This window comes from Leptopilina heterotoma, unplaced genomic scaffold, assembly GCF_015476425.1.
Source record: "Leptopilina heterotoma isolate Lh14 unplaced genomic scaffold, ASM1547642v1 Lhet_10, whole genome shotgun sequence".
Classification (NCBI taxonomy): domain Eukaryota; kingdom Metazoa; phylum Arthropoda; class Insecta; order Hymenoptera; family Figitidae; genus Leptopilina; species Leptopilina heterotoma.
Window position 1 is genome coordinate 835,550 of NW_025110813.1, and position 17,257 is coordinate 852,806.

Genomic DNA, 17,257 nt, shown 5'->3' on the forward strand with positions numbered 1-17,257 from the left:
TAAATTTAACAGGATTATTGAATTTCGTTATAGTTTCCTAATTTTAAATTGAAACAATTTTGATTAATTATATAGAAACTTTGCTCTAAAATGTATATAAATAAAAGTGCTAATAATATAACAGTCAATAATCAACATCAAATATTCAATAAAAAACACTAAAATACAATCAAATAAATTCTTACAAACTTGTTCGTATATTATTAAAACTTTTATAGTAATAATAAAAATGATAACAATAATATTAATTATATAACAATTATAATAACAATATAATGATTATAATAATAGCAATAATTATTATTTTTAATTAAATATTACTTTATTTTTTTTAATTGTATTACAATTTTTATTATTATTAGTACTACTTTTTAGAAGAAGTACTACTTGTAGTAGTACTAGTAGCAGGACTAGTAATTTTAAAAAATCCATCATAAATAAATTAATTAAATAAATTATAAGTAAATAATTGTTTTATTTAATAATTTATTTAAATAAGTTATTTATAGTCAGTTTTTTAAACTACTAGTACTGCTACTAGTATGTTAGTATTTTTTTAATATCAATTTTTTATTAGTTTCCAATTATAAATTACTTTTTAATAAATATATTTATTTATTAACAGGTTATGAATTCTTTTATAATTTTTTCACAATTTTTTAAAACTACTAGTACTACTGCAAGTAGTAGTATTAGTAGTAGAAGTACTAGTACAAGTACAAGTAGTCGTAACAGTACTAGTAGTTAAAAAAATTTATTATAAATAAATAAATTTAATTAAAATAAAATTAAAATTAAATAATAATTACTTAATAATAGTTAAATTACTTTTTGATTACATTTTTAAAAAGAACATTTGTAAAATATAAGTCTTTTTTTTGTCTTGTAATTAAAAATGCCTCAAGCAAAGAACGTCTCGTATTATTCATTAAAAAATAACCAGATTTTATTCTTTGAAATTTATATCTTAGTGTTAAAAAATATTCTTGAGGATTTTTTTTTTTTTTTTGTACAAAGCTTTAGAAAAGTGAGTAAAAGTTTCATTGTCGTAACGCGAAAAAGCTTGATGAAAAAGGTTTATGACTTGGAAAACATTTCTCTTTTTAAAGAAAAATACTGTATAATATGACGAAATTATTGACTTTTATATCCGAAACCTTTTAGTAAAACTGAAAAAAATTACACAACTAAACACATAAACGCAAATAAACACTATATGTATACATAATGATTTACGAGAAACAAAATGAAGAGAACAGATACTGCTGGAGGTTTTTTTTAATTAATATAAAAATTAAAATTAATCAAAATAACTGTTGAGAATTTTTTTAAGAATAATATATTTAAAATAGTACTAATACTCAAATTGTCTATTTATGCAATTAAATAAAAATAAATACAAATAATAATATAAATATTAATTAATTATTGTTAATTTACGATTATTATTATCATTTATTTTTTTATTTGTTATTAATCATTTATTTATTATTTATTTATATTTATAAAAAAATAAAATTTATTTAATACTTTATTATTTATCTATTATTTATTAATATTATTATAAAATAAAAAGTAAAAATAATACTGAGAAATGAAAAATTTGTTTTTAAAATTTCGATTTTAATTTATTTGAAAGAAACGAAAACTTTTTCGAAGCATCACATTTATGTATTATATGTATATAGTTTTAAACGAAAGAAAAGAATCTCAAGCGCTTAGCAAATATGAATTTTATGGAAATATTTGAGTAACGTTTATCTCCAATGTAGAGTGGAGGTATAATATATAAATGCATCAAATTCTCTTTTCTGAAAGATAATCTTTTTCAAACCATTTACATTTCGTTATTTTGCTCATTTACAAAAACAACTTTAAAAAATTTAAATTATTAAGTTTTAAGATAAATATGAAAAAGATTTGTTATTTAAAGTTTAAACAATATTCTTTTTTAAATTTCAATATTCTTTTTTTAAAATTATAAACTAAATATAAATTATATTATTTATTATATAAAGAAAAAAAAATAATGAAAAATAAGCAATAATAATTATAATAATAATAAATTAAATAAAAAAGAGAAGAAATGCTTATCTATTTCCGGAGTAAATTTTACTATTTTTGAATTTAATTTTATTAAAAAAATGAGTGAAATTTACATTTAAAATATTAAAAATTACATCAAAAAATAAAAAGAAGAAAAGAATGTTTTTAATGGAATTTCCATTAAAAGAAGAAAATTTAAATTTTCTCATAAAGAAAAATGTTATTCTTTCAAATAAAATTTCCATTTTATCGAATACAGTTTCAATTTTATCGAACACAGATACAATTTTATGAAAAAAAGTTTCAATTTAAAAAAAAATTATTTAATCGAAGGAAAAAACATTTCAATTTGAAGGATGAAATTTTTATTTTCTCAACTGAAATTTTCATTTAAAGATTAAAAAATTCAATTTTTTGAAGAAATTTTCAATTTTATTAAATAGAATTTGTATTTAAAGAAAAAATTTCAATTTTATCGAATACAATTTTCATTTTATCGTAAAATTTAATCGAAAAAATTTGCTATTTAATGAATAAACATTGAATTCTTTTTTAATACAATTTCAACTTAAAGAATAAAATTTAAATTTTATCGAATATAATTTTAATTCTATATCAAAAAAATTCCATTTTATCTATTATAACTTATACGAAAATGACTCAATTTTTTTGAACAAAATTTCTATTTAACGAATAAAATGTCAATTTTTTCATCAAAATTTAAATTACAAAATTAATTCCATTTTGTTCAATTTAAAATTTATTTAATTACATCGAATACAATTACATAATTTCATCGAAAAAATTTATTTAATCGAATCAAATTCTCATTTAAAAATTAAAATTTATTTATCCGATTTAAATTTACATTTAAAAAATAAAATTTCTATTTCATTAAATAAAATTTATTTAATCAAATAAAATTATCATTTGAAAAAAATAAAGTTTCCATTTTACTAATTGAATTTTTCCATTTGAAGTTAAAAGTTTTAATTTCATCGAATACAGTTTTAACTTTATAAAAAAATTCCATTTTATCAATTAAAATTTCCATGAAAATGAAAGAAAGCTCAAATTATTTAACAAAATTTCTATTTTAAGAATAAAAAGTCAATTTTCTTTCAACAAAATATCAATTTTGTAGAATTTAAAACGGCTTAAAATTTAAAACGAATTTAAAACAAATGGATGTTCCATTTAAAAAAATATATAATTTCAATTATTGCATCAAATAATAAATTTTCATTTTATTGAATGAAATTTCAACTTTATCTCATAAAAATTATTTAATCGAATAAAATTTTCATTTTTTCCATTTTATCAAATGAATTTTCCATTTAAAGAATAAAAATTTCAACTATATCTAATAAAATTTATTTAATCACTCAAAATTTCCACTTAAAAGACTAAAATTTAAAATTCAGCTGAATAAGATTTCAATTATAACAAAATTCAATTGAATTCAATTATTATTTACAAGAATTTTTAACTAAAATTCTTCTTTAAATCGATTATTTTTAATAATTTTCGAAAAAGTTCTTTAAGAATTTTTAAATTCATTTATTTCCAATTCAATTTTACAAAATTTCAATTATTTGTAAATTCTTCAATTAAATATATATTAGAAAATAAAAACTTTAAATAATTTCAAAAGAAAAATCCGCAATTCAAGTTTTTCAAAAAAAATTAATTCCACAGAATTGTTAGTTAAAAATATGAAAAACTCAAATTTTCAAAGATTTTAATCTGAAACCTCTTTAAAATTCAATTATTTCTAAAAATTTACTCTTTAATGCTTTTAAAATTCAATTATAATCTATTCTTTTGACGAATATTAATAAAATTTTTAAGAATTTTTTCGAGAAATTCGATTAAAATTGTATTTAAAATAATTGAAATTCCGCAATGAGTTTTATTATTTATGAAAATAATTGAATTCCTAAAAAGAATTTCATTATTAACGAAAATAATTGAATCCCCGTAAAATTTTTATTATTTATGAAAATAATTGAATGATTGCGAAGAAATTTATAACAAAATTTGTAAATAATGAAATTCCTGTGAAATTTGAATTATTTTTTGAAAATAATTAAAAGTTTGTATAGAATTTTATTAAATTTTTTTTTTAAATGATTAAATTCTTTTGGAAAATTTTATGAAAATAGTAGATATATTGAAAATCATTGAATTGAGGAAAATTTTGGAAAATAATTGAATTTCAAAGAAGAATTTAATTATTTCTAAAAATATTTGAAATTTTGATGAGAATTTAAAAAAAATTTTTGAACATAATTGAATTTTTGGGAAGAATTTTTATACTTTTGAAAATAATTGAATTTCTGCAATCATTTGTAATTTATCTAAAATTCTCCAAATTATATATCGTACAATTTACGAACTTTTCATTCTTTTTTAATCAAATTACGGACTTTACGGACTTCTATTAAAAAAAAAAACTTTTACCGACTCATTCAATTATTTGAAAATATTTGAATTGTTCCGAAAAATTCAATTATAGATATGTTTTGAAAATAATTGAATTCCTGCAAAGAATTTTACTATTTATAAAAATAATTGAATTCTTGCTAAGAATTTTACCATTTATAAAAAATAATTGAATTGTTTCGAAGGATTTATTAAGATTGTAGAAAATAATTGAATTTATTCGAAATATATTAAAAATTGTTTTAAAAATTAAATTCTTTCGAGGAATTTAATTTCAATTATTTTCAAAATTTGCAATTAAAATTCTTTAAATGTTGATTTTCAAAAATTTTTTAAAAACACTTTTAAAAAAATAAATTATTTTTTATTAAATTTTACAAAATTTCAATATTTATTGAAACTCTTTTCAATTGTCAATTTCGAAAATAAGTTGAATTTTATACTAAAAATTATTGCAATATTCGGAAGAAAAGTCGAAAAAGTCGCATTTTTTGAAAATAGTCGAAAAAGTCGAAAATGTTACCTATAATATCCGAGGCCTGTAAACGTTATAAACTTCACCAACGTTATCCCAAGAAAATTATTTTATAATACAGTTCCAGAGAAATGTTTTCTTTTTTTTTTTTTAATTTCAAAACCCACACACGATAGAAACAAGGGTACATAATTATTATTTTTCCCGCGAAGTAAACCGAGAGAGTATATATACATTTGAGAATATATAAGCTTATGTTGCAGCTTTTAGTCAAAATACAAGATGTTTGAAGTCAGCAGCTAAAGGCCTCACACACGCAAAATCAAACAAGAATGTAAACCCTGCAAGTTTCGATTATAAACTCGGTCAATGTCCATATAGATACCGTCTCAATAATACTGCACTAACGATACTGCCCAGGGCTTTCGTTGCTTAGTGTGGGGGGGGTGGGTGGTATTTTTAAAACCCTTTTACGGACATACCATGGAGTGTAGGAATACTCTCGAAAGGAATTCCCGAAGCTCTCCTTTCTCTCTCCCCCCCCCTGCCCCACCCATTTTGCCTTTGTTACGATCACCCAGTTGTTATATTACCCCAAGACTCAAGAGAATAGCTCGACTTCGATTAAATTTAGCCATCCTCTACAAGTACTACAGTGAAAAAGCAACTTTCCATTTTGTCTTTAATAATAAAAACTCATGGCTGCTGCTACTTTTACTGTGATCACTATCCGTCGTGATTCTTCAGCACTCTTTCGTTTTCTTCGTCGTTTTTTTTTTTTTTTTTTTTTAAAAAAACTTTTTTTTTTCTTATTAGATCCCCTGCGGAGATTAAAATATTCAAAATCTCCCGGCTATATACCAACTCTCTGCGTTCCTTCGCGGAATACGAGAAACTCGACTTTTTTAAATTAAAATAATGTCATATTCAATGCTTCAGTTTCTGGAGAACTCTAATTTATTAAATTATTCTTTTTTTAACTTTTAAGAAATAAATATGTAGGTATATGCTTTCTTCTTTTTCAAGTGTTTATTTTTAATGTCATTTTGTAAAATAATTCATTTTCATGTTTCATAGGATTAATCGAAGTCTTTTTATAACTTATTCTGTATAAAATGCTTTTTCTGGTAATAAAATTATGAAAAGAAATTATATTTACGATAAATTGCGATAAACGATTTAAGAATAATTTCCATTTAGATGAAAACTCTCAATAGACTTTGAAGCAGGAGGAAAAATACTTTGAGAAGAATTTCGAAATTTAATTATATAAAAAAGCTCATTAGATAGAATTTTTATTTCATCGATTTTCAATTGACACAATTTTCTTTGAGTTGATTTTAATTTTTTTTTCGAATTTTTCTTTAATTGACTTTAAATTAACCCAATTTTTAACTTATCATCGAATTATATAACTATTTATAATAAAAATTTTATTTAGGAAAATTTTCATTCAACAAATTTTTCAATTTCTAATTAAAATTATGTATACTTTTAAAATAAATCAAAGAACATGAAACTGAAACTGACACCCAGTTATTATATAGAGCCCACACAATTAATTTTGAAAATTAAATTTTACAGCTAAATATTCTTTTTGTTTAAAATCAACATACAATTTTTTAAAAATTAATTAAGTGCTGATAACTGGGTGCCAGTTTCAGCTTTAATCAAAGAACATTAAAACGTGTAAAGTATTTCAGAAATAATGTTAATTTCAATAAAATAAGGCAATCTTAAATTTTTTTAGGTGAATTAGTAAAAATGTTTACTAATTCGAATTAGTGACTGTCTTTTTGCATTTTAATTAGTAAATTTTACTAATAAATTAGTAGAAAATACTATATTTATTAGTAAAATTTGCAAAAAGTCAGTCACTAATTCGAATTAGTACACAATTTTACTAATTCAAATTTAGAGAGTAACACTAAAATAGTGCCATTTACCGAATTTTTGTAAATAGAGTAAAGTTAACTGAAATTGGCTAAATAATAATTCAAAATTAGAAAAGATTTAGTTGAAAGCAGTTGCAATTTTCAAAATTAATTGAATGTCTAATTTAAATATCTTTTTTCCCAAATTTTGATTGTTGGATAGCGTACGAGTGGATCTGGTAAAGTTCCATAATTTTGATAAAAGTTAGAAAATTGTTAAAAAATTAAGATAAGGAAATAGAAACTATTATGCATAAATTTTCTACTTCTCAATCACAATATTTTGTTCACAGAATTATGAGTTTTTTTTTTTTTAAAAAGAATACAAAATTTTATAAAATTTCTATTATCTCCATTTTTCAACAAAAATCTGTTCTTCTTTGAAAAAATGAAAAAATTTGCATCATTTTTATATAAAAATTTCCAAAATTAATATATTTATAAAACATTTTCTTTTAGAAAATTTTAAATAATTTTAGGAAAAAATCCCTATGTAATTTCTGTTTGTTAATTACGATTTTTAACTAGATTATTTAAAAAATTTGTTAAAAAATTTGCATAATTTACATTTTTTTACAATTTTTTAACGAAATCTCAATTATTTTTTTTAAGAATTAACAAATTTTCATAAATTATATTTTTTTCTCATATACCTATTGATTATTGTTAGAAAAAGAAAGTTTGAAAATTATACTTTTATTAGAAAAAGAAATTTTTAGAATGTGACTGAGATGAAAGAAAATTAGAAAATCACCTTTATTAGAACAAAATTTTTTTAAAAATTCACCTTTATTAGAAAAAAAAGTTTTCGAAAATAAAAAATATTTAAGAGTTACAATAAAATTTTCTATCCTTGGAATGTTATTCAGCAACATATCATACCAACAATTAAGATGATTATCATCTCATTAAAATTTAAAAACATAAATTTAAATGTCCTTTTTGACAAATTTTGATTGTCTGATATCAAGATCATGCAAATTTTTTTCTATTAAAAAATAAACATTCTGTTAAAAAATGTTGTCTGACAAATCAAATTTATATATTTTCTTTTATTAATTTAAAAAAAAAAATTTGAAAATTATTTAACAAAATGTTAAATGCTGTTAAAAATAAATTGAAATAAAAAGAAAAAAAGACAAAAAGAAAATAAAAGAATGTGCAAAATTTTTGTTTTTCTTAATGACAATTTTAAAAAAAAATTTGATTTTTAATAACTAGATAAAAAATTGGCAACATTGGCATAATTTCTATAATCAAAATTCTGTCTGGAAATCAGGAAAAAGTCAAAATAAAATTAAATTTAATTTTTGTAGCAACTCTGAAAAGAATTTAAGACAGAAAAACACCAATGGTTAAATTTCCTTAAAATATATTCTAATTTTTCATATTTTTTATAATATTAATTTTTTTCTCCATTTTTTGGCTTTCTTATAGATATACATATACACACACTCTCAGAGTTTGGGAGATAATTAAATTTTACTAATTTAACGAGGAAACCGACTATAATTAAGTGACGCTGCGCCTTTTCTGTTGGGGCGGTAGGAATGCCGCGTGAAAAGCTATAGGAACTTTGAGAGAGATAGAGAGACAGAGAGAAAGAGAGATAGAGAGTTAAAAATGGAACCTCATTACAGAACGACAAAGTGCAATGCATTTTACTGTTGTCAACGTGAAAAGCCCATTATATGTACATAGCTTTCGTGCATCTCGATTATAGGGAATTGTTTTATTATCAGAGGGAAAAACCACGAAAAATAAAGTGCAAAAAAATATTTCCCCCATATTCTAAATAAATATCAAGAGTTTGTTTGAATTCGAACAAAAACTCGTTTATTTTTTTATTTTTTTTTTGTCACGAATTCATTTTTCTGCGCTTTTCTTTTTCAAATTAAACAATCTGTTTTATCTGGACGTTTATAATTAAATTAGTGCTTACAAAAAGTAGTTAAAATTGCTTTTTATTTATTCTTTATTATGATAATTGTAAAACATAATTAAGCAAACTATTATAATTATATTATAACATAAATTATTTAAATAATAATTTTTATTAGTGTGTTCTTATTAATAATTAAATTCTTTTGACGAGTTTCTTTAAATTTTTTGAAAATAATGTTTTTTTAATAATTTTAATTAAAAATTTGGAAAATAATTTAATTAAACAAAGAATTTTTCAATTTTTTAAAATAATGTTGTCTGTTCATAATTGTAATTAAAAATTTGATTAATTGAATTTTATTAAAATGTATTGATAACTAATATTGAATTTCTGCAAAGAATTTTACTATTTATAAAAGTAATTGAATTCTTCCAAAGAATGTTATTTTCTAAAAATAATAATTGAATTCTTGCGAAGAATCTTATTCAAATTTTTGAAAATAATAAGCAGTAATGATTAATTATGTACTTAATAAGTAATAAAAATTTAATTTGCTCAAGAAATAAATAAATATCAATTATTTGAACATTCAGAAATTTAAAATTATAAAAATTTAAGAAAAGTTCAATAATTATAATTATTGAATAATAATATAACTTTTAGAAGCAAAAAATTAATTTAAAACTTTAAGAGGGACTTTATAATTTAAAAATAAAATTATAATTACGTTGACTAACTTCCCTTGATTATTTTCAAAAAATTTAAATAAAATTCTTTAAAAGAATTTAATTATATTATATTTTCAATAAAATGCAAAGAAATTTCAATTATTTCAAAAATTGTCAATTATTTGTTTATAAAAATTCAATTATCTTGAAACAATAGAATTGAAAAATTTCAAAATTCTTATTTTTTAGAATTTTCAAAGAAACTCTGCGAAAATTCAATTTTATTAAAAAATTTTAAGCGTGTATCATTCTCGAAATTAACTAATAAAAATTTTAATTAATATTCTTCGCACTAAGAAACATGAATACATTTGAATGTGACTCTTTATAAAATTCAATTATTTATCAATTATTAAATTAAAATACTTTGAAAATTCGATTTGTTAAAAAGTTTTTAATGAAATTCTTTAACAAATTTAATTATTATTTTCAGTTGAATTTCACAAAATTTCTATAATTTCGATAATTTTTTTTTAAATTTATTTCCTAACTATATTTGAATCAGTGACTGATTTTTTACTATCAAATTAATTATTTTTAAGTAATTCAAATTTAGAGAACAGTATAAATATCTATAAAAATTGAAATAAAAAGCGATTTTTTAAAAACAAATTAAAATAATAAAACTTTTTTTTAATTTGGTGAAAAAATTCGCGGTTTGGCATAAATTTTATTAATATCGAAAAAAGAATAATAATAATTGCAAGAATATTTAATACAAACCAGAGAAAGAAAAAAATTAAAAAAAGAACATCTTAGAAAATTTGTGTAAACTCAAGGGAGTATTTTTCTTTAAATTTTTAATAGAACAACTACCAGAGTGAAGTTTTTAAATTCCTCTCTTGTATTTTTTGCAAATAAAGGAATGTCATATTCCTTTTTTTTGCTAGAATAAAAAGTACATTCATATCGGATATATCACTTATAAATAATAAAAAAGAAATTTTCCAAAATGAGTATTTTCCGATATTTTCTTTCATAACTTCATTAATTATTATTTCAAAAGAAAATATTCCGGACCTGATATTTTTCGTTACATAAACGAATTAGAATTTTTAAATTACTCGTTGGATAATAATTATATAATTTACTTATAATTATTATAATTACTTATAATATATAATTATAAACATTTTAATATAATTATATTTACTTACAAAATAAACTCGTCAGGAAACTCACCTGAAACAAAAAGAAAAGAAATTTATTAGTTATAATTATAAATAAACTAATTTTTTTTTGGAATTTTTACATTAAATTATACAAAACATCAATAATTTTTGTTAAACAAATATTTAAAAACTTATTATTTCTTTTTATTGAAATTTCAAATAATTTCAATGTTAAACCTTTTAAATTTTAATTATTTCTATAAAAATCAGGTAAAACTGCAATTTGTCCAAAAATAAATTATTTTTTAGAATTTTTGAATAAAATTATTCAAAACTTTAATAATTTTTAAAGAAAACTAAAATATTAAAATTGAAAATTGAAAAATTAATTATTTGTTAACATATACAATATAAATAAAAAAAATCTAGATGAACTTTAATCCTTTTCGCCAAAAAAAAAAAAAATCTTGGTAGATCTCATAACCGATTTATGTGTAGAGCGGAGTGGGGGAAGGGGACTATTTGTTTTTTTTTTAACAAATGAATTGTGATAAAATAGAAGCTTGATATTTGCTTGAAATATAACAGTTAAATAATAATTCAAAGTTACAAACTGCTTCCTGACTATTTTTGCTCGTAGAGAAAAGTATATAAACTTTTCAAAAGCTCAAATCGCGAAAGCTACGCTCATCGTATATTTATATTTACTGAAAACGACTTTATATTTGCAGAAAAGTATAAAATTCCATTAACGATAAATATTACTTTTAAAAAGCACTTTTTTTCAACTCTAGCGCGCTTTCCCTCATTTCTCCACACGTATATACACCTCAAACATTTTCGATACTACGAAACTGCGAGTAAAAGAAAGAAGGAAAAAAAAACTCTTGCACTAAACTTCCAAATGTAGTTTGTAAGATTTTTACTTTTTTTCTTGTTTTTAAAATCCACGAACTTTCATTTAAAAATTTTTTTGACAAATTTAATTTATGGAATGATTTTGAATTTTAATTACTGTCAGACATAAAATTAGTTCAATTAAAAAAAAACATTTTGAAGATATACACGCATCTCATTAATTTTAATATTTTTTTAATATATTTTAGCCGAATAGATTATTTTTATATTTTTTAAACTATTTTTCATTATTTTTATTTTTAATTACTCTTAATATTTTCCTATAATAATAATATTAAAAATAAATATGATAGAATTATAATAATTATAGTAATAAAAAAAATATAATTTTAATAATAAATATAGAATACTGACAATAAACACAATAATAATAATTAAAAAATTGCATTGTGTCTAGTAAATAATTATTTTAATAATAATAATAATAATAAATAAAATATATAATAATTATGTTTAGAGATGCGTTCAATTACATTATAGAATCCCCACAAAATGAATTTTCAACTAACAATAACCACATCATAATTAAGTGAACTAATTTTGTGTGCGAGAATTAATTTTTCCTGTTTTTCTATTTTTTCTTTAAAAAAGAAAACAAAAAATTAAAAAGCACATAATACGAAAATAATGTTTTTTATAACGAAATTTATTTTGAAGGAATAAAAGAAACGAAAATTATTTTTTTAATTCTGTGCTAATAAATATTTTTAAAAATTTTAATAATAATATTCTAAAATTTTAGTCCGTCCCATTCATTGTATGTAGAATCTAAACACAATCTAATCAAATCCAACAAATATTAATTAAGAGATTATATTGGATTTTCGAACAAATATGGGTCAAAAGAAGAGAGAGAGAGGGAGAGAAATATAGAGCTCTTACATTAATAATATATTATAATAATTATCATAATAATAGTAATAAAAAACAATAATAATGAAAATAATAATAATAATAATAATAATAATAATAATAATAATAATAATAATAATAATAATAATAATAATAATAATAATAATAATAATAATAATAATAATAATTATTATAATAATAATAATATTAATAATATAATAATAAAAATAAAAATAAGACATTTATTATTTTATCCATAAATGCGTATTAATTATTGGAAGAAAAAATGTATTAATTCTTCTCTGTATATTTCTATTTATATATATTTAGCTCAAAATAGAGAAAATTCAACGAAAATATAATAGATTGATGACATGCTGAAAATACCATGTATATAGTCTCATAAATTATTATAATCTCATTAATTATCAAAATTACTTTATCATATATATTTATGAAAATATTGATGATAATACTTTGGTGACCTTTATACATTTGGTAATTTTAATATGAATGCAAATTTTCCAATTTTTAATCTTTATTTTTTTTTAAATTATTAATTGGAAATTCAATATATAAAATTGAAAACATCAGTTTTCTGTACATATTTATATATGTTTTCGAAATAATTCCATTGAATGGTAATGTGTTTATAAATATATTTTGAATTAAATTTGTCTGTAAAATTTTTTAATTTAATAAATTTTTCTTTAAGTCTTTTTTATTTTTATTGAACTTTCATCTTTCAATTTAAATTTACTCTCTAAATCTGAATTAGTTCAAAATCGTAACTGACTTTATGCTTCTGCAATGAGAAAAAAAATAACTAATTATATAATAAAGTAATATTATGAAGTAATGAATAAGTAACTAATTATAATAAGTAAATAATGAATAATTATTAATATTATTAGTAAAAAAATAAATAATTATTAGTTGAAAATAAGTAATTAGTAGTAAATAAATAACTAATTATTAGTAGAAAGTAAATAATTAGTAGTAAATAAGTAACTATAATTAGTAGTAAATAAGTAACTTATTATTAGTAAATAATTAGTAGTAAAAAGTAACTAATTATTAGAGCATGATTTTCTGCTTTAACAATTAGTTAAAAATAACTAATCATCACTAAAAAAAAAATTAAGGAAAAAATTTACTAATAATTATAATTATTTTTTACAAATCGCTGGAAAAACCAAACAAAAAAAAACTAACAATTAGCTAATTTAGAATTAGAGAGAAAAAAACAAAATGAAAGTCTTATTGACCTAGAATTTTTAAACCATTGTTTCGACAACATTTTTTGTAATCAACCCCAAAAATGTATCTTATCAAGAGTTCAAATTATTTTTTTTCTTTATGTTCGATAAAATAAATGTTTGGTTTGATAATACTAGCAATAAATAGAAAAAGGGCAATTAACTAATAATAGTGGTTTTATAATAATTAATTTATTTAATAAAATTAAAAATATTTTTAAAAATAAAGTAAATAATTTATTCAAAATAATTAAAAAAATTATTTTAACAATAATCAAAAAGAAAAATAATGAACAAATATTAAAAAAAATGCAAAACAACTAAATAAATTTATTACTATATTGTATATGATATGATATGATAACAAAAGTGGGAAAATTCTTGAATTTCTCATAATCTCAAGAGTGTTGATGAGCTTTAACCTTTTGTTGAAATACAAATGACGTTCTCTGAATGTTCTAATCAATTACCACGCATCAAGTTTCAAAATTCAATGATTCATATATTTAAGGAAAATCGTTATTTTCTCAATTATTTATATTCTATATATAAATGTACACGAAAACTAATCGAAAAAATATATATAGAGAAAAAATAAAGTAACTTTAATTTTTTCTTCAATTTATAGTGCTTCAAAATATTCTTTTACTAAAATTTCCTAATTAAAACTGCCTACAAAAGTATTAGAAATTTTTACTATTATTTTGCTAGTACTATTTTTATAGAGAATACAAATTAACTTTTATTTTTTGTTTTATTTTTCCGAGTATTTTTCTTTACAGTGTTTGTAAATATTCTGTTACTAAAATATCAATAAAAAACTATTCCAAAAATAGTAACAATTATTACTACTATTTTAGTACTACTAATCTTATTTTTATCAAGAAAAAATAAAGTAACTTTAATTTTATTTCTATTTTAATTTATAGTGACCCAAAATATTTCATTACTACAATTTTAATAAAAAATTACTACAAAAAAGCAGAAATTTTTACTACCTATTATTTTTTTTTTTTTTTTTTTTTGACAAAAATAAATACAGGCAACTTTTATAATATTTCGAATTATAACAGACAATAATTTAAGTTATAATTTAAATTTTCTAAATTATTAATGCATTTTTATTGGTACTATACCTATTTGGAGTGAATTTTACTATTTCTAAAGTAAATTGCAGTAAAAATTAATAATCACTGTTAAATTGAGTAAAAATTAATAAAATTTACAGTTTGAGATTTTATTTCGTAAATATAGTAAAAAATTACTCAAAAACTTTTTCCATTGTTTTATATACTAATGAGAAAATTTCTCTAGATATCAAAAATTTTTTTGTTAAAAAAAGAAAATGAGACCACCTTATCAATCCGGGTTTTGAAAATGGAGTAGTTTATCTTCATTTATATCTTTGTGACAACGATATATGTATACTTATCTTTAACTTGACAAGAAACTAATCTTTAACTCATCATTTTTAACTCATAAATCAAATTACTATATAAAGATTAATAATTTTATGTTAATATACACAAATGATAAATTTTTGTTATGTATTTTTCCTCAGCAAAAAAATTTTTTTTTACTTTCAATATATTTTTACCTCATAACTAAAAAATTATATACTAAAAAAAAATTCGCAAATAAAGCAACAGAACTTATAAATTATGCTAAAAAAATAGGCAAACAAAGATGAATTTTCAACGCAACCAGCGAAGAACTTAAAATTTTAAATAAAGAAGGCAAAAAAAAAAAAATGTTTCTAAGGTTTCGAACTTTTAAAGTTCAAAAAATTCTAAACCAAAAAAATAAACGAAATATTTTAAACATTTTCAAAAATTAATATTAAAAAAATTGGAATATAAAAATAAATTATATAAAGATTCTAAATATTTAATTTCATTTTTGCTTTTTATAACAATCAGTAATTTTTCAATTTTAAATTTTTGCAGTTTAATTAATTTTACCAATTTTAAATTTTGCTAAAAATTCCCTTCACTTAAACGTCCAGAACTTGTGGAACATTTTCCTCTTCATCATTCATTTAAATTAATGTAAAATTTTGCGCGAGGAATATAAATTTAATATTATAAATATTAAAGCAGAAATATTGACCTTATTTGAAAAACACAATTTTTAATAATGAAAACTTTGAAATTGGAAGAATGTAAAATTCTCTATATCGAAATGAATAATTCATAAACAGGTATAACAGAATGAAAATAATTGTTTCTCTCCAAGACACATACACTTTTGCGGACTTAATAATAGTTCACCTAAAGAGAAACAACTAGCATTAAATGTAAATTTACTCAGTGAATAAAATTAAATGAAAATATTTCATCTTTCCCACAAACTGTAGACATATTTTTATAAAATTTTAAAAAATTCCAGTTAGTCTTTTTTTTTCTTAATAGGAGGAGAAAAAGAAGCAACAAGAATACTCAAAACTTTGAGCAACTTAAATTTTAATCTCCATTGAATATTACGAACTTTAAAGTAAGATCAAATATATGTATATATATATATATATATATATATAAGATATTCGTGAAGAGAAATTTCACTACGGTAAATATTGAAAGTTTATAAAAGTTTGGGGAAAAAAAATTAAGTAATATATGGATATAACTCTGAAACCTACGTCGTTAAAGTTTATAATGTTTATAATTTGTAAATGCGATTAAAAAATACTTAATTACTCTGTAAATTTGAATTATAGTAAAAATGTTTACTAATTCGAATTAGTGACTGACCCTAAAGATTATTCTGATTCACTGCAAAAATTTTTAGATACTCAAAAATATGTTTCTTTCCTATATTTACGAATTTCTTCAATTGTAAAATTATTCGAAAACATAAATAACTTTATTTTTATATAAATATTTAATCATTATTATTTTTTCATGGGAATTGAAATTTGCAGAAATTTCAAAATCACACCTTTTTGAAATTCAATAACTTATAAGAATATTATTATAAAACATGAAGAAATCGATCACTCCGAGTCTTCGACTCGATGTGATCGATCTCTTCATGTTTTTTAAGAATTAAAGTTGACCGAGTGAAAAAATCATTATTTTATATTATAAGAATCAATATTCTTATAATATAAAATAATGATTGCAACTCCATCAAAATTATTTTCACCATTTCAATTCATTCTAATTTAATAATTTTTTGAAATTTTTAACTAAAATTCTTCTTTAAATAAATTATTTTAAAAAATTTTTTTTAAATTTTTTTGAGAATTTGCAGATCTATTTGTTGACAATTCAATTTTACACAAATTTCGATTATTCGGAAATTCTTCAATTAAATATTATATTTAAAAATAAAAAATTGAAATAATATCAAAATAATTCAATTAAACTTTTCCAAAAAAAATTAATTTTAAACAAAATTGTTAGTTAAAAGTATAAAAAATTTAAATTTTCAAGGATTTGAATTTGAAACCTTTTAAAAATTCAATTTATTAAAATTTTAGAAAATAATTTAATTCTTTTGGAAAATTTTATAACGAATTAAGAAAAAAAATTGAATTCTTTCGTGAACTTCTATTGAAAATAATTGAATTTTTATAAAGATTTTACTGTTTAAAAAAATAAT

At 19.6% G+C, this 17,257-nt stretch overlaps 1 protein-coding gene across 1 annotated transcript in view; it reads right to left on the minus strand.

The window, feature by feature from the left end:
- The window catches only part of LOC122497869 (toll-like receptor 4), a 104,957-nt gene extending 94,280 nt beyond the window's left edge, over positions 1–10,677 (minus strand). The window contains exon 1 of the mRNA XM_043605239.1: positions 10,671–10,677. The gene's annotated coding sequence lies outside the window, so the exon portion shown is untranslated. The remainder of the gene's footprint in view (positions 1–10,670) is intronic.
- Positions 10,678–17,257: the final 6,580 nt, after the last annotated feature.